Source organism: Thermobia domestica, chromosome 7, assembly GCF_964235325.1.
Source record: "Thermobia domestica chromosome 7, izTheDome1.hap1.1, whole genome shotgun sequence".
NCBI classification, from domain to species: Eukaryota; Metazoa; Arthropoda; class Insecta; order Zygentoma; family Lepismatidae; genus Thermobia; species Thermobia domestica.
Window position 1 is genome coordinate 18,367,796 of NC_137460.1, and position 13,061 is coordinate 18,380,856.

At 35.4% G+C, this 13,061-nt stretch overlaps 1 non-coding gene across 1 annotated transcript; it reads left to right on the forward strand.

Annotated features, from left to right (window-relative positions):
• Positions 1-12,674: 12,674 nt before the first annotated feature.
• Positions 12,675-12,746, forward strand: TRNAR-CCG (transfer RNA arginine (anticodon CCG)). Its single transcript has one exon. It is a non-coding gene; the product is annotated as a tRNA-Arg (tRNA).
• Positions 12,747-13,061: the final 315 nt, after the last annotated feature.

The following is a 13,061-nucleotide window of genomic DNA, read 5'->3' on the forward strand; positions in this document are numbered from 1 at the left end:
GTATTGAAGTAAAGCAAATTGCTGCAGAGTTTCTCTCTCAAAAGCACCCTCCGGTATATTTTATTTCTGCACCATTACTCCAGTTTTCTTCAACCGCACTCGTCTTCAAGTTGCCTCACAGTTTCAAGGTCAATTTCGTCTTTACCATCATGTTTGTCGTTCAGCAAATCTCCCGATAAAACTTTCATAGTGTAATATGTGAATTTGGGGTCCAGATGCGCGAAGCACATACCGTTGCCTTTTGACCTTCTCAACCTCTACAACGGTTGCGATTGACAATGTATCCTTTCTCTTCTAGGACACGAAATCCAATGGTCATGGTTATTCTATAGTCCATTGGTCATTCGAAGTCACACTTATACTTGGATAAGGTCCGTTATGCGACTCTGTGAGAGACTGCAGCAATTTGCTTTACTTCAATACCTTGCACTTTTAAACGTGTTCTCCTCGTTTGTTATTGTCGCAACTTAACGGATTTAGAAGCGGGCCATAGATTTTCTGATGTATTTTGTATTGACATTTTGAGCAGTTGCCCGTTTGCACAGGGTTATCGTAGAGAGTTGAGATTTGTTCTATCTTCTTTTATGTAACAATAGCTTTCATACAGTATGCTACTTGACCCTAGGTTCCATTTGCAAATTTTGAGTTGGGCCCCGCCTGGCACCCTGCGAGTGCCCCGGGGACACAAATTTTTCATTCAAAAGGTGTTGGGCTTCCCACACAAATTTGATATGCATTCCCTGTGTTTCCTTACTCGACCGTTTCCGAAAAAGTCCCGGACCCGGAATGTGACTTTGTAATGTATAGTATGGAGCTCAATTTCTAAGTTTTCACGCTTATATCTTCGCAACGGTTGCGATCTAGGATGTATCCCTTTTCGTGTTATGTTCTTTTGGGAGAAGGTATCCAACGGCCATAGTCTCGATTCGAAGTCAGAGTTACACTTGGATAGGTTCTCTCGTTAGATTAGGGGATATCTTAAATTCGAGTAAATATCGAGAATTTCTTAATTAAAGTTATTATGAACGTGTTATTAAAACTACTTTGCTAACCATTAATATCTTTAATTTTGCGCTTGCGCTGGACATGCGGCTTTTTAGTTGTACATAGGCCTATTCTTATCAATTTTAATATGATAAACAGCAATTCTTTATATATTACTGTTTCATTTCTTTTCATTTTACTTATAGTTGTACTGTTTCTCATTACAGGTATGTTTGAAAGTAGCTGGTTACTTTTAATTTCATCTGCAAATATTCCTATTCCTATTGTGTGGAAAGAAAGTAGAACAGTGTGTTTAAATGTAAGTAAATTATGTTTTCTTTATTTGTTTATCATTGATATTTTTATATTTTGTGTACTAAAAATGCAATTTGTAAATAATTATTATGTTTATTACCCTGCGATTACACACGTATTTGTTTGTTGCTTACGTTGTATTGATGCTGCTATTATGTTTATAATAATTGAAAGTAGCAACTTGTAGCCCGTGTGAAATAGTAGTCAGTTGTAAAAATTAAATGTAAAATGAAATGAACATAAAATATTTCAGTTTTACGTCCCATAGTTATGCCTTTTAGGCTAAAGGAGACGGCGATGATGAGAAATGAATGAAATGGTGTAATGAAAAAAGTGGGAGGAAACGGGAGAAACCCGAGAAAACCCACGAGCATGGTGTTTGTCCACCACAAGGTCCACACGGCGCGCTGGGATCGAACCAGGGATCTCAAGCACTGGAGGTGAATACTCTACCACTGAGCCACCGCTCCCTCCCCCCCTAAAAATAAATGTATACTGACATGTGGCGTGTTTTCTGCTCTCGAGCGTTTCTTAAATAGTTGAATAATACGGGCAGGAAAGCACCCATTTTCACATTTATTATTCTAAATGTACATTGGCTATTATTGATATGTTTTATTAGTTACTTTTTTAGGAGTATGTTTAGTACAAGGGGTCCAGAAGCACGTAAAAAACACAAAATTTACAGGAGAAATGAGTGATGTAAGTACTTAGACGTAACATAACGTAACCAAATCTTAGCTAACCTAACATAAACTAACGTAAGCTAACCTGAACTAACCTAAACTAACGTAATATTAGTAGAAATAAGCGAAATTCTATCATTTTTTGGAAAATTATGCGGGACTCCTACACTAATATAATATAAACTAAACTAACCTAACGTAACCTAAACTAGCCTAACCTAACTTAAACTAACCAACTCTATCCTAAACTAACCGAATGTGAGCAGAAATTACCAAAATAGTAACATTTTTTAGAGAAAAAAACTGGACCCCTTCTGCTAAACATAGGCCCTTTTTTAAGATAGTGAAAAGTAGTTACTGAACTAAAGTTTGATTCGCCTTACTAAACATAAATTCAATTAAATACAGGTGTAGCACTGCAACACAAGAATTTTGCAGTAACTATGAATGTTCCATTTTATTTGCAGAAGTTAAGCCACAAGTACTTGAACATTTGCAACAAACAAAATAGAACGACACATGAATGTAACACCGTGGGTCAGTGATAGCGCTTATGTTTGGTTCGTAAAGTCTCTAGTTCGTCCCACATCGCGCCAAGTAGTTTTCTGAGGGATAAATATCGTGTGTTCTTGTGTTTTCTAGTAGTTACTTCCTCTTACTTTTTTTATTCCATTATGTCGTATACTTTCATAATCATCAACGTCTCCCTTACTCTCTGGGACCATAAATTAAGAACCAAACAAAGCATAGTACTTATTATTATTATATATGGGAAATAAAAACAGAGTTGGAGCATTTTACGTAAGTTCTTTTAAGATGGATCACTAGGTGTTCCCAGTGCCATGTTAAACGCTGCTTAAGTAGTGTGGCGTTGACAGATAGTGTCGAGTGTTTACTGATGTCAGACAATAAAGTAATCATGGAATTCTGCTTGGATACTTACTGGAGAAATTAGTTTTTGACCCTTACCGCAATTCCGCTTCTGAACTGCAACGCTATAATCCAGGAATTTTCTTATTGTGACGACTAGAGTAAACGTACAAATTTGGCAACAACGCATTGTGGCGTTCTGCGCAAGTTTCGTCTCAAAATCAATTTCCTTAAATGTAAATTAATATTTAAATAAATATGAAACATAACATTAAAAACTGTCAAACAATATATCTATATCGTAATAAGATCGTTACTTTAAAATACTTTACACATACAAATAAACATTTCGTAAAACTGAGCACTTCTAGTAAGATCTTACAGCAAGTGCCATCTTGTGGTGTTGATTGTAAAAGGAATCAAATATTTTCTTTTATTTGTTATCAGGAGACACAACAAAATGAATCAGTGTCTTGTACTGTAGCTGAAACATTACTCTATCTTATAGTAAAATATTTATATGTAACGTTTCATTGAGCAATAATTAAGGCAATAACCTAAAATATGTACTGACTTCCGGGTGGTGATCCACCTTTAATACTATCGTGAAAACTCCATTTCAATTTTTTGCACTACCACGTATTTGCTTCTTTAGCGAAACGATTGCAGTGCTGTGCCGCGGAAAATCAGCGCCCGAGGAGAGAGTATAAGACGGAGCCCTCATACTTATATTCCAAGTAATTTTTCATATCTTTTTCTAATTTTTCTCTCTCCCGAATTTTGCTCCCCCTTACTTCGGCCCCCAGTTCGGTACTTAACCGTATTCAAACACTTGTTCTACTCTTTATTCCAATTCGTTGGAACAAGAGCTTATATATGATAAATTTTTTTTATAGTGCATTTCACACACAAAATATATATTTTCTTACAAATCTCACAATGTCACATTGACATAATATATACAAACAAACTATTAATTATCGCTTAGGAAAATATTGTTTGTCCTTTGCGCCTATAAGTGGATGTGTTTACTCAATGATTTGATGAAAATTTGCCCTTTAAGAGTGAACTTTTAATACATTGTGAGTGAAATAAGTGCTGCGAAAATTTGGCGTGGCAATTTAAATTTTAAATATGGGAAATGTCACAAGGTTCCGTGGTCCAATCTAGTGATAGGCAAATTCTCAGGAAGATATTATTCGGATATATTACCTGGGAATATTCAAGAGAAGATTCCCAAAAATGGGAATTTTCCGGGAATTTATTTACAATCAGAAATAAAATTGCATATTATTACTGTGTTATGATTTCAAAGTTAAATCCGTTTTCTTATCACAGTAGGCCTATATTATTACTGTTGTATCCAGTGGATTCTTTAAAATGTATATTCTGAATTGTATTATGTTATTAATATTTTATTATATATAAAGAGTACGCATAAATGTATATTTACTTACAATATAGTCTATGCAAGTAAATATGTGGAAAAAATGGTATAGTAAGTCCACATACTTTTATACCGCTAAACAGTTTTAATTTATATGTAAATGGATTTTCTAAACTTGACTCTACTACAGCTATTATAAACATATTAAATTTTTAAATGCTATAAACAAATTAGGTTGGTCAACTGCCATAAGACACATGTCTCACCGTTTTATCAAATTTCCGCATACATTTTTATGTTCACAATATTTCCAAGATACTGACTTATCTTTATAATTTTGCACATAATAATGCCACGATCTTTCTTCCTACCTATTTCTCGAATTTGCATGCGTTAATTTACATGTAAAAGAAGTCCGAGTACCTCTTCAGAAATTCGAATCAGAGACGGGAGACAGAATGACGTCTATTACTAACGGTGGTTCAGGGTTCATTAATATTATACTTCATCTCTATTTCTACATAATTTCTACATTACTTTACAAAATGGTTTCTTTTCATCATTTGTAAATTAGAACTTTGCTACTTTTTAATACAAATGTAAATGGAACTTTAAAAGTCATATTATTAGTTATATAAAGTACAGTCAACGAATTTTAATTTTTTTAACCTCCAAATTATTTAAAACCTAGAAGTAAATGATAAGAAATTAAAATAAAATAACAAGTCATATGGTTGTTATAATTTGGGAGATAAAGAAATGGAAATAAATTCCTTCCCGGAAATTTGTATGCAAGGGAAAAAACCTGGGAATATTCCCATTTTTTAAATTTTCCTTCCCACCGGGAATATTCCCACTGTCCATCACTAGTCCAATCTGAGTAGTTCTGAGTAGATATCGCACGAGTCGCTACGGATGAATGCAGGGCCGTACTAGATTCTTCCACTCAAGAGTAGCGAGACAAAACGTGTAAACTTATGACCTGTTTATTTGGATTAACAGCTTGAAAATCTTGTTCTCAGGTAACATTGCAACACATAAATATACGTAATATTAAAAATTTAAACCACAAGGTATAAGTTATTTGGTTCTCTTGCATTTAATCGTGATTATTATATAAAATTGATATTATGCAGTTTAAGGCAAGCCTACTAGTGCTTTAACTTTTAAAGTATTGGCTACATATAGAACTACTAATCAAATTCTCGATAATTCTTCTTTCTGAAGAATGACACAAAATTTGTTATGTCCAAAAGTAGTTTGCAGTTTACACATGCGTCTTGTCTTAACATTTGCACTGTCCAAACCTCAGACAAACAATATTTAGCACGTGCTCCTGCATCAAATAAGATATTTATAGCTATTTTCGACATGCTGAGAATGTTCCTAAATTTTAAAGGGGTTTCAATTTTACAAAATACTGGTTTACATTATGTTACTTACCTCACTCACAAATACATCAATTAAAATTGACTAGTTGTATTTACCCGTAGCATCACATGTTTCGTCAGAGGTAAAAATTTTGCAGCTATAGTCAAATTTGAAATTTCATACTGCGATATAAGTTTCACCACACCACAGATAATATTACTAACTTCTTCAGATGTATTTAAAAAAAAAACACTGCCGTCTTCTTGTTTTCGTTGCAAATGCAACCATTATTTGATTTGCACATGAAGTAGTAGCTATTTCTTGTTCAATATTCAAAACAGCCAAAGCAGACGTTCTCTCTTGTCCTGATACACGGCTCTTTACTCCCAAATCACACAAGGAATTTGTAATAGCTTTTGATATTCCAGGAGCATTTTAGCCTACTCTTTAAGTTTTACGATTTTTTAAAAAATGTTCTATTGGTTTATAATGTTTAACATATCTTACTCATAGACCAAGCACCTCATTGATACTAGTATCACGGATTTTATCAACTATGGCACTGAATTTTTCAGTTCGATTTAATTCTGCAATAACAATTTCCTTCACTGCAACATGATATTATTATTATTATTATTATTATTATTATTATTATTATTATTATTATTATTATTATTATTATTATTATTATTATTATTATTATTATTATTATTACTTCAGCACGATTGATAAAAGTAATTTGGGGCAGTGAACTCTTAGACCCCTTCGTAACGACGCCACTGGATAGATGGGTAGAGAGTTTTCGCCATGTGCTGAAAATAGGATAATCTTTTTTAACATTTGTATAATTTAAATAGCTAGGAAGTAAACATACGTAATTACCAGTGCTATTCGTATATTACTTATTTAACATAAGTAATTGTTTTGTTCCCTATTCTACTTTGTTATATCCTAAAACAATTGGAGTTTAGGTCTCTTTCTGCAACGAGGCTATATGAGACGTTCACTTATAGCTTAACGCGGGATATGAACCATCTGAGCTCACACTGTAAACCGAATCCGCGACTCCAGCACCAAGCACGTCCAGTAAATATCGTTTCGATGGGTTTGTAGATAAATCGGAGTGTTCTCTGAAAGAGAAAATAAAGTCAAAGTTGCTTACCACGCTTTGGTATATTTTTTCGAACCTTTATTGAAATATTTGGTCAAGTGTATCGACATTAATTATGCAAAAACGCTAATCAAGGGTTCCTTTTAAAAAGGTGCTATTGCAGTCTAATATCCTAGGATTGTTGCTTTAACTTGCGGTGGTAAACAGGCTCAGCAAGAAAGTTTGGAAAGAACTTGACATTTTGAAAAAAAAAAAACGTCAAAACTCTGTAATAAATACTTATGATTCAAACAGAAAAACTCTGCTGTAAATGACACTTGTCACAAAATTAAGTGAGTGAAAAATCTTTACATTTTTTTTTTTTTTTAAAAAAAGAAAAAGTAATAATACAATAATTTACAGCAGAATAAAATGCAGAATTTGTCTACTACCAGAGACTATGTAAGTCGAAAACCATAGACCTACGCATGCGAAGAAGAATGCTTAATTAACTCAGGTACACACAGAACGCAACTTACTTCACAAAATGAGTGTTAAACTAAGAATACACTTGTTTAGCAATTCAGTTGTCAAAGGTTTAGAATCTGGTTTAGCTCCTAGATTAGGGTGACCAAATCGTAAACTAGAAGAAACGGGACACCTTTTATTTCTGGATAGGTTGCTCCTCTAAATATATTTTTTAGCCTCTCCGTTCTCTCTCTCTCTCTTTGTATCTCTCACAAAAAAACGGCAAATTTACACTTTTCCTTTTAAAACCTATTAAAAAGGTTGTGGAATTAATTAGATAATAAGTAACTATCAGCAGTTAACAAAAAATGAAATATTTGAAAACATTACTAAAAATATATGAGTGCTCAAATCTATCACCGACAGGATTTATAATTACTCTCAGCATCGGATTCCAACTAGTTTTATTTGCATTGTCTTACTTTTAGACATTATTTCATTTACAACTAGTTTTCTTTTTTACTTTCACTTTTATAGTTCGATACTTCTGTTCAACTTTCGTAAATGGAAGTATGTTACATCTTAATCAAATCACGGAAACAATCTTCCACTGCCCGAAACAGAGTAAAAACAGGTTATATTTGTTCTCCATAAGACTTTCAGCCCCTTGTACTGCCATCTGCGGAGCGAGGAGGCCTAAGAGGGAAAACAGTGGAGCCACGACATCCAATATTGCAAACGTCGTAATGACGTTGCTCAGTAATTAGACATATTCCAATATAATCACATAGCTTAGAAAATAATATAAATTAGGAACTTTTAGCGATTCAAAAGGTTTTTTGTACCCAATGTACGTAAATACGGGATTATTTGGCGTCCCGGGAGAAGTTTTCTGGACACCGGGAATAGTAGTGAAAAAACGGGACAATTCCGTTTTTACGGGACGGTTGGTCACCCTATCCTAGATGCCCTGGTTTAACCGCTCCAGCTCCAGATTTACATTATCCCCACCAAAAAAAAAAAAAAAAAAAAAAAAAGAGAAGTTTTTAGTTTGCAGTTCTATCTTTATGTCCTTCAGGCTTAAGAAGACGGATGATTAGATAATGAAAGTGAATTAACGGTAGCCAACTCAAAAATGCAGGGGGGGGGGGCGATATAAGTTAGGGGGGACCGATCCAACCATATTATAGTTCATCACCATATTATACTTCATTTGCAAGGCTACCGTGAAAATTTTAGTGGAGCGGAAAAAAGTTTAGGGGACCCACCCCCTAGATCCCCCTTGGATACGGGCCTGCCCGCAGGAAATGGAATCCGAGACCACGTTCACCAAAGGCACATACACTAGCCACATCAGATCAAGGGTTGATTTATTTTCCGAACCCTGCAAATTACCAAAGAAATAAAGTTAAGGTAGTCCACAAATTCGGTCAGAGAAATTGTGTTTTATATTCGTAAAAATGATCGAATAAAAACCGCCATATTTCAATCGCTCACATAATGTTCCTTGTCGCTTCTTTCGGACCTAACAACTCTAAAACCACCCACCATACAGTGCAATTAGGAATTTCAAGACTTCCAGGTTGGTACTTTGATTTAAAGCGGTTTGGTAGTGGTAATTACATTGAGCACGATTCATGATGACTTAAAAATAACTTATTTTGTTCAAAAGATGTCCAAATATGTGATTGGCAATTAGTTACTCAAATTCCGCAGCTTGTGAACATTAACTTACGTCTTGTGAAAATAAAAGTGTATTAATTTAATTATCGTGGTACGACTCAGTTGGCTATTTGTATTTTGTACTTATATAGCTAGATTATTTTGGAAGTCTTATGTTCCTTCCTGCAATTAGTAAATATGAGCATGTCTACCTTATATTGAGATTACAAATACTTTTACTGCCAATATTTTGGATCTAATTTCAGGCATCCTAGATTTTATTTCAATATAGTAATTTATTAACATTTCTTAATTTGTTAGTAATCTAGCGTAACACGAATCCTAGTATTTGCAAAGCTTACATGAGAAATATATCAAACAATATCGCATAAGTAGTTTTTTATGGTAATCAATGCGGGAGAAAGTTATGTAATCTTTTTGCTGGTATCGTGGATACAATGCCCGTCATATACACATCGACTTGAAAAAAAGGGATGTATTTTAAAGTGCATATTTCTCCATATTTTGACAACTTTCAGCATTTAATTTGTTTCCGATTTCAGGTCATCTGTTTGTTAGTTTTGCAAAGTTTCGATAATTTTTTAAAAAATCATTTTTAGTATCTACCGGTACTTTTCCTTAAAAGTGTTATTCTTTTGTTTTTGGCAACATGATCGAGACTTTGTACTGAGGTAAACACATTTTGTTCATAAGATGAAAATTTACAAGCAAATAAAGAATCTGAGCCTATTAGTATTGTTTTTGTGTTATCAAGGCTATGGTAGTGTAGTGCAACAGATGTAAGATAAATGGAAAAATCTGTAGTTTTTCATTTTCATTAAATATTTCCAAAATTAATTTGTGTGTCTGTGTGTAATAATTTTAAAATAATCTCTGATGTTTAAATTTGTTATTTTGATTATGGTCTATATTTTTTCGGGAAGAGAAATGAAATCTGTAAGTTTTACGTACCACGGTTACGCCGGCTAGGCTAAATGAGACAGTGATGTGAAAGGAATGAGATGCTGGAATGAAAAGAATGAAAGAAAACCGGAAAACCCCAAGTAAACCCTCGCGCACGATGTTTGTCCACTACAAAGCGCACTTGGCTCAAGCTGGGATCGAACCAAGGATCCCACGTAACAGAAGTGGACGCTCTAGCACTGATTGGCACAAAGAGACAGCGTGTCTAGTCAGTCCATCGTACCGCGAATATGTCCCTCATTTTCAGTTTCCTATTCTTCATTCTATACAATAATTATACGATTACGTGCAGATGTTATTTCGTAGTCTTTTCGATAACGTGCAGGACATAGAAACACAAATAAGTGCATATCATGCTGAATAATTTGATACAAACTCTAAAATGGTATTTTATTGGGATATTTTCATTTAATTTTTTTTAAAAACTTACATTTTTCAAGTAAATAAACTGCCTTATTTTTCTGGTAAAGCGGACGCATTTTTTTCTGGTTGGTTGGTTGGGTTGATTTTAGTTTAGCGTCCCTTTCAGCAGCGAGGCTATATGAGACGTGGACCTACTGATTAACGTGGAATCCGAACCACATGAGCTCCCGCCAGGAATCGAAACCGGGACTCCCGCGCCAAAGGCGCGTACGCTAACCGCTTAGCCACGGAGGAGCTCATTTTTTTCTGGTATAGCTATAAAGATAACCAAGAACGTTTTCTCGCTTTCCGTGGAGGTCTGTGTTCCATTGGCCCTCAGACCGTGAGTTGAATACGAATGGAGATAACGCGATGGTCAGTTGTTGGTTTGGGTATATTCAACATACTACCTTGTTGGAGCAGTTAAGTTACACCGTGAACTTGAGTAAGGACAGATAGAACATGGGACCTCCACAGACATTTATGATGTAGGAGTTCAAACTGGGGTCAAACGGTTCTGCAACGGGGCGGAGGATATGCCAGGCCTTTGGTAAATGTGTCATGACGACATGGACAGTGCCGTGGTAATTTAATAAGTTTAAGGACAATGACGAAACACTCGAAGACGCACTACATGCCAGAAGAGCAACACATGTACAAAATAAAGATCTTCTGGTAGCAATTGAGGTAAACAGTGGCCAGACATGTGAGGAACTGGGCCTACAGTTCAGTGTGAGTGGAGAAATCGATTCGGCAGCACCTCCATGAATTTGGGTAGCACTACAAGTTGTGTGGATAAGTCCCACATGATTTGACTCTGGGCCAGAAGGCAACGTGAGCAGAGAAATGTTTTTCTTTGCTGTCTTGTCTGAGGAAGAAGACTTTCTGGACGGGTGTTGACATATGATGAGAATTGGGTCCGTTACAAAGCTCCACGGCGCTCTCGTCATTGGTTAGCATCCCATAAACCGGTTTCAAAACAGTCGAAACCAACACTGTACCACAAGAAGGTTCTCCTGTGTGTTTGTGTGTTTGTTCGCGACATCAGGCATCGGGAACTGCTACCAGCTAAACACACCATTAATGAAAAGGTGTACTATCAGCAGCTGAACCGTGTTCAAGAAAAACCTAAAACTCTAGAGCCAGCACATCAGAATTGCAAACGGGTCCTCCTATTACAGGGCAACGCTAAGCCCGCATGACTAGGATAACCCAAGACACAATTCTACATCGTATTGGGAAACTCTATTGTATCTGACATACTCCCCGGACATTGCAACATTCGATTATCACCTGTTCCATTCCTTGGAAATTACCTTAGAAGACGCCAGTTAATGTGATTGTCCAAAAAAAATGCGCCTCTAGTAGAGGTGCACAATGCCACAATTCACTTGATACCTTCTTCGCTTCACGGCCCTCTAAGTTCTACCGCGAAGGAATCCATGGCTTTCTAGAACATTGGCAGAATGCCCTCGATGCTGATGGGAACATGGGGACTAGTTTTGATCTTTTAGGTACATCTTAGGTGACATATCGATGTTCGAGGGTGGTGGGTGAGAACGCGACAGAACTTTCTTGATTACCTTTATATATATATATATATATATATATATATATATATATATATATATATATATATATATATATATATATATATATATATTCCGGCTTCTACTAATCACATACCTGTAAGATAATTATGTATCAAAGTAGAACAAAAGGAATACGAAGGGGCTGATCATTTCAAATATCTGCAAAGAATTTTGACGAGAGACGCTAACTGCATCAAAAAGATTAACCCAAGAATTTTCCAAGCCGAAGGGATATTCAAGAAACAAAGATCACTCCTAACTAGCAAGCTTAGTATTGGACTAAGGAAGAAATTTTTCCAGTTCTATGTATGGCGTACTGGACTGTATGATTAAGAAACTTCGATATTACGGACGTTAGAGAAGAAATATTTAGAGATTTCCAAAATGTTGTGTTGGAAGAAGGGGTAGAACATAAAATGGATGGAGAGAGTTTTTTTTTATTTTATTTTTAACGAGGAGAAAAGTGGACACTCTTAATATACTGAATTGAACACATCTTGTAATGAAATTACTTTCTTCGTGGCGCTATAGAAGGTAAGATGGAAGGAAAGCGAGGAGGAGGAAGAAGAGGAACACATCCTATAGACGATTCCAAAAGTAGAAGTTATTGGAAGTTAAACAAGGAAGAAACGTGGAAACATTTGCAGACCTTAGCATCAGGTTAGAGGTCTCCTGCTAGGTCTTGGTCCCAGAAGTTGCCAACATATAGAATGGTTAATAATAATAATAATAATAATAATAATAATAATAATAATAATAATAATAATAATAATAATAATAATAATATCTACTTACACTTTTATACTTACACTTAATATCTGCACCTTTTAAATTAGCTTTAAACACAATCACTTTTTTGGGGGGGCGCGGTGGCTCAGTGGTAGAGCGTACACCTCCGGTGCTTGGGGTCCCTGGTTCGATCCCAGCTCGCGCCGTGTGAACTTTGTGGTGGACAAACACCGTACTCGTGGGTTTTCTCGGGGTTCCCACGTTCCCTCCCACTTTCTTCGTTCCACCATTTCACTCATCTCTCATGATCACCGTCTCCTTTAGCTTAACCGGCATAATCGTGGGACGTAAAACTCAAAGATTTCATTTCATTTTCACAATCACCTTTTACATCAATCTAAATTCTTATACTTTTAATCAGAAAACGTCCGCAGGATTTTCCAAGCAAGAGGACATCAAAAGACCAATATAGAATTCAAGTCTCGAAAAATACATCTTGATGGAAATAATACTTCATGTAA